The following is a 6,000-nucleotide window of genomic DNA, read 5'->3' on the forward strand; positions in this document are numbered from 1 at the left end:
GCAAATGTCCAGCCCAGGACACCCCCACCTGCTTGTCTGCAGAGGAGGAACCTGCTGCTAGTATCTTCATCAGAGCCTGACCCTAGCCATCTTTCGAGATCAAGTTCCAGCTAACCCACTTCCTAACTGCATAGTTAACTTTTTTTTCCTCACTTATTTGTTTATTGATTTGAGGGCCAGTCCTGGCTGTGCTCACAGTGAACTCCTGTCTCTGTGCTCTTGGATCATCCTGACAGTGCTCAGAGCACTATACGTGGTGCCCTCGTTCAAAACCTGGTCAGCCGCAAGCAAGGCTAGTGTCTTAGTGGATATCCTATCTCTCTGGCCAGCATAATTGAAAGCTTCCTCATTCTGTAAATGAGGGTGGATGGCAGAGTACAAATACCTCTCTACAGTGATTTAATTAAAAAAAAAAAACTCCTAAGGTTGTTGGGAATATTGGAATCAGGTAATAAATTTCCAGTATCGCACTATTAATAATTAACTTCTTTAAAAATGTTACTATAGGGTGTTGGAGCAGTAGTACAGTAGGTAAAGCACTTGCCTTGAACAAAGCCAACCTGGGTCCGCCCAAGCGTGATAGAAGTCATCCCTGAGTGGAGAGCCAGGGGTAAGCCCTGAGCGCTATTGGGTGAGGTCTAAACCCCCCCGCCCCCCTCCCTACCCCTTGCTTATGCCACAAATGCTTTTACAAAATCAAAACTTCAGGACAACTTGGTGGGGTATTTTTTGCTTGATTCGTTGTTTTTCTGTTTTGTTGTTTTGATTTTGGGCCACACCCCCAGGCACTCAGGGTTTACTCTGGGCTCTGTGCTCACTCATGGCAATATTTAGGGAACCATATGTGATGCCAGGGATAAAATCAGAGTCCACCACATGCAAGGCAAGAGCCAGACCCTTAAGGTTTCTCTGGCCTGAAACATTAATATAATTTGATGAAATTAATATATTTTCCAGGGAGGCATTCCTGGTGATGCTTCTGCATGCAAGGCATATGTTCCACCTTTGAACAATCTCCTCCCCTGCCTTTTTTAGGGGGGGAGGAGAACACTAAACATGTTTTCAAGTCTCAGGAGCATGCATGGAAAGATACATGACAGTGCCAGGGAGCCACACTGTGGTGGGCATTGAACCCTGCCTTTCCCTGATTTTGTTTTTGTTTTTTTCCCCCTGATTTTGTTTTCCAATTTGATGCATGAGCTCCAGAAAATAAGCCCTTTGACAAAGAGACTTTGCCTATTTTGTGAAAAATTAATATCCTCGTCGTCTACACCGGTGTCTGCCAGGTATGTAGTAGGTTCTCATTAAGGATCCTTTGGAGGGTCCAAGCAACAGCATAGGGGTTAATGTGTGTGCCTTGTGTGTACCGCTGGAGCCGAGAAGAATCAAATTCTACGATTTTTTTTTTTTTGGTGGGAGGGCGGGGAGGTTATAGCCAGTGATGCTCAGGGCTTACTCCTCACCCTGTGCTCAGGGCTCATTCCTGGTGGGCTCAGGAGACTAGAGGGGTCCTAGGGATCAAACCCAGTTTGGCTGCATGGAAGGCAAGCTCCCTACCCACTGTACTGTTGCTCTGGTTCTAAATTCTACACATTCTAGGAACCTCTGAGCATTGTTTGGGCTGCCCCCTGCCCCCACAATACGATGCTTTCGAAGTGATGACATTTTTAAAACAATATGCCTAAATGTTTTTTAATTTTGATATTGTTAAGTTGGGCTGTTAACAAATTAAGTTTGTTAATTGTTAAGCACAGCGGTTGGGCGTTCGCCTTTCACACGGCCGATCTGAGTTCGATTCCTCCGCCCCTCTCGGAGAGCCTGGCAAGCTACCGAGAGTATCGAGCCCGTGCGGCACAGCCTGGCAAGCTACCCGTGGTGTATTGGATATGCCAAAAACAGTAACAACAAGTCTCTCAATGAGAGACATTACTGGTGCTCGCTTGAACAAATTGATGAGCAACGGGATGACAGTGACAGTGATTGTTAAGTTATTCTAGTTCTATGCGCAGGAATCACTCCTGGCAGGGCTTGGGGACCATATGTGGTGCTGGGATCAGTCCCATGCAAGACAAGCACCCTACCTGCTTAATGACCTCTCAGGCCCAATCCAGTGACATTTTGGAAGAAAGGGAAGGGGAGGCTACTGGGAAGAGGAGGCGGTAGATTACGTGCTTTGCATGCAAGAGATTATATTTGGTCCCAGATTCCACATGGTACCCCCAGCACAGTGCTAGGAGTAGCCCCTGAGAATGTGGGCCCTAAGCCCAAAATAAATAAAAGGGAATAGGGGCCGGAGCGATAGCACAGCGGGTAGGGCGTTTGCCTTGCACGCAGCCGACCTGGGTTCAATCCCCGGCATCCCATATGGTCCCCCAAGCACCGCCAGGAGTAATTCCTGAGTGCAAAGTCAGGAGTAACCCCTGAGCATTGCTGGGTGTGACCCCCCCAAAAAAAAAGATAAATAAAAGGGAATAAGGAATTTTCTTTGTAGATTATATCCAATGAGTAAGAATAGACAAATGATAGAATATGGTAAATAGAACACCACCATGCAAAGGCAGTGACAGATTCAAGAGAACATGCCTTGCCTTGCATGCAGTATGACCTGGGTGGTTCTGTATCTAGCACTTGAGAGAGAGAGAGAGAAAGAGAGAGAGGAAGAAGAAGGATGCTATAACCCTGGGGTGAAAGGTCATCGGAACTAGGATTTAGTTATAAACTATAAAGGGAAAAGTTGTCTTAACAGCTAGGAAATCTGACACTTACTAACCACGTTTCTAGGATTTGTTGTTTTGGAGCCCTGCTCCTGGTGTAGCCAGGGGGACCACATATGGGTGCTGGGGATTGAGCCAGGATTGGCTGTGTACAAGGCAAGCGGATTTCCCACTATACTATCTTTCTTGTCTCTTAAACACGTTTTTGTACCTAGATCACCAAAAATGAAACACACTGATGCTACATACATCCTAATGGAATGTGGTCGAGTGCAATCAAATTCTGGGACAGCCTTAAATAAATAAGACAGGACATTTCACACATACCGTCCAATAGCACAGCAGGTAAGGCGCTCGCCTGGTATGTGACCAACCCAGGTTCAATCCCTGGCACTCCCTATGATCCCCCTAACCCCACAAGGAGTGAACCCTGAGCGCAGAGCCAGGAGTAAGCCAAGTACCACCATTATGACCCAAACCCCCCAAAAATACAATTTTAATATAATAAAATCTTATGCAAACAGAAAATAAAAAAGTCATCTAAGATAAGGTAGGGGGTCCTATTCCGGACTGAAGGAGACTAAAAAGGCATGACAGTCACATGCAGTATGATCTTTCACTTAGAGAAGCAACTCTGAAGAATTTTTTTGGGGTGGGGCTGGAGCGATAGCACAGCGGGTAGGGCGTTTGCCATGCACGCAGCCAACCTGGGTTTGAATCCCAGCATCCCATTCGGTCCCTTGAGCACCGCCAAGAGTAATTCCTTGAGTGCAGAGCCAGGAGTAACTCCTGTGCATGGCCGAGTGACCCAAGAAGCCAAAAAAAAAAAAAAAAAGAGAATTTTTTGGGGGTGGGGGCAGAGAGGTAGGACAACAGAAAGGGCACTTTCATTGCACACAATGACCAGGGTTCGATCCTCAGCATCCCTTATGGTTCCCTAAGAATGGCCAGAAGTGATTTCTGAGTGCAGAGCCAAGAGTAGCCATATTGGTAGGCCAGACAGTACAGTTGGTAGGGTACCTACCATGCATGTGGCCGACCTGGTTTGATCACAAGTATCACATATGATCTCCAGGGCACTATCAGGAATGATCCCTGAACACAGAGCCAGGAGTAAGCACTGAGCACTCAGGGTGGGGCCCAAAAGAACAGTAATTTTTATTTTAATTGAATCCCCGTGAGCTACAGTTACAAAACTTTCATGTTTGAGTTTCAGTAATAACAATAATTGAATGCCCATTCCTCCACCAGAGCTCATTTTCCACCACCAATGTCCCTAGTATTCCTCCCCCCCAAAAAAAACACAGTAATTTATTTTATTTTATTTTTGCTTTTTGGGTCATACCTGGCGATGCACAGGGGTTACTCCTGGCTCTGGACTCAGGAATTACCCCTGGCAGTGCTCAGGGGACCATATGGGACGCTGGGAATCGAACCCGGGTCGGCCGCGTGCAAGGCAAATGCCCTACCTGCTGTGCTATTGCTCCAGCCCCAAACACAGTAATTTTATTGATTAACACAAGTTAATTCCAAAAAAAACTGCTTTGGGCTAAGGAAGGAACAGAATGATAGCACAGTGGGTAGAGTGCCTTGCGCATATGGCTGACCTGGGTTGGATCCCCGGCCAGAAGCCCTGAGCACTGTTGGGTGTGGACCTGTCCACCAAAAAATGTTTTAGGGGGCCAGAGCGAGAGTACAACAGATAGGATGTTTGCCTTGCATGCAGCCGACCTGGGTTCAATCCCCAGCATCCCCTATGGTCCCCTGAACAATGCCAGGACTAATTCCTGAGTGCAGAGCCAGGAGTAACCCCTGAGCATCACCAGGTATGATCCAAAAGCAAAATAATAACAATAATTTTAAAAAATCTTTTAAAAAATTGTTTTAGGGCTGGGCTCTGGCTTACGGTAAAACACATGTATTGCGCTGTAAGGCCTCGATGCAATCCCTCATCCTACAACAAAAATTTGAAAATTTAAGATTACTATCTTAATAGGGCTGGGGACAGGGCTGGTATAGTGCAGGGGGTAAGATGCTTTCCTTGTAATGCGGTCTGCCAGGTTTGATCCCTAGCACACCACTAGGGGTCATTCCTGAACAAGTAATAGTCCTGACTACTAATAGTAGTACTACTACTAGTACTATTGCTAGTACTATTATTACTAATAGTAATAGTGGCACTATGCAGAGTCTCTTGCCTGCACGCCTGGCTGTCTTCCCTGGGGCCCCTCGGAGGGGATGGGCTCCAGCTTCCCTCTCTGCCCTGAGCAGAGCCAAAGACCACCGGAACCTAGCCACAGCCATGCTCAAGGCCCCTCTCCATACATTCGGACAGGCCTCATGCATGAAGGTACCGGCAGAGGAACCCAGGTGTGTGTAATCCCATCAACGGCCAACATCCAGAGACTTAAAAGCGCGCTCCCAGAAGCGATATTTTATAACCTACTTCTCCCTCTGGGAGAAACTCGCAAGCTACTGAGAGCTTCCTGCCCACATGGGACAGCCCCGCAAGCTTCCCATGGTGTATCCATATGCCAAAGCCATTTAACCAGCTAGGTCTCATTCCCCTGACCCTGAAGCCTTTAGAGGCTTCTAAAATCTCAGGGATAAGACGAATGTAGAGTTTACTGAGACTGCTCGAGCCACTCGACGATCAACGGAATTTCGGGATCGCAAATAGTAATAGTAAGTGATAGTTCTGACTACTCTGGACTTGGCTCCAAAACCCAACCAACAGGAGCCTGGGGAATAACCCTGACCCTAAGCCAAAGCAAACTAATACCAAACACAGGGCCCAAGCCCTTCTCCACTGGCTAAATCAGGCAGGGAAAGAAGTTGTTCATGGTTTTGTTTTTGTTTGGGGGCCACACCGGGCAATGCTCAGGGGTTACTCCTGGGGATGCTTGGGAGACTGTATGGGATACCGGGGTTCGAAGCTGGGCCGGCTGCGTTCTGTGGCTCTGACCCCGGAAAGAAGAGGTTTTCTCTATGAACTCCCAGCCCTGGCTTCCAACCAGCAGGATTTTCTGAACATGAGCAGGTAATCTTTGGTGATGATTTTACAGAACCCAGCCCAGGAAGCAGAACCAAACATGACCCAAGTAGTGTCTGACCCTCCACACATAGGGGCAGGGCCACCCCCGCCCCCACATCTCCCTCTGGCCACGGTGTCCCAGAGAGGCTGGCTTCTCATTACCTTCGCTCAGATCAGCTCTTGGCTCCTTCCAGGATGGCCCGCCTTGACCCAGCACCCACATTCCGACACTGAACCTCAACACACGCCAGA

Source organism: Sorex araneus, chromosome 6 (genome assembly GCF_027595985.1).
Source record: "Sorex araneus isolate mSorAra2 chromosome 6, mSorAra2.pri, whole genome shotgun sequence".
NCBI classification, from domain to species: Eukaryota; Metazoa; Chordata; class Mammalia; order Eulipotyphla; family Soricidae; genus Sorex; species Sorex araneus.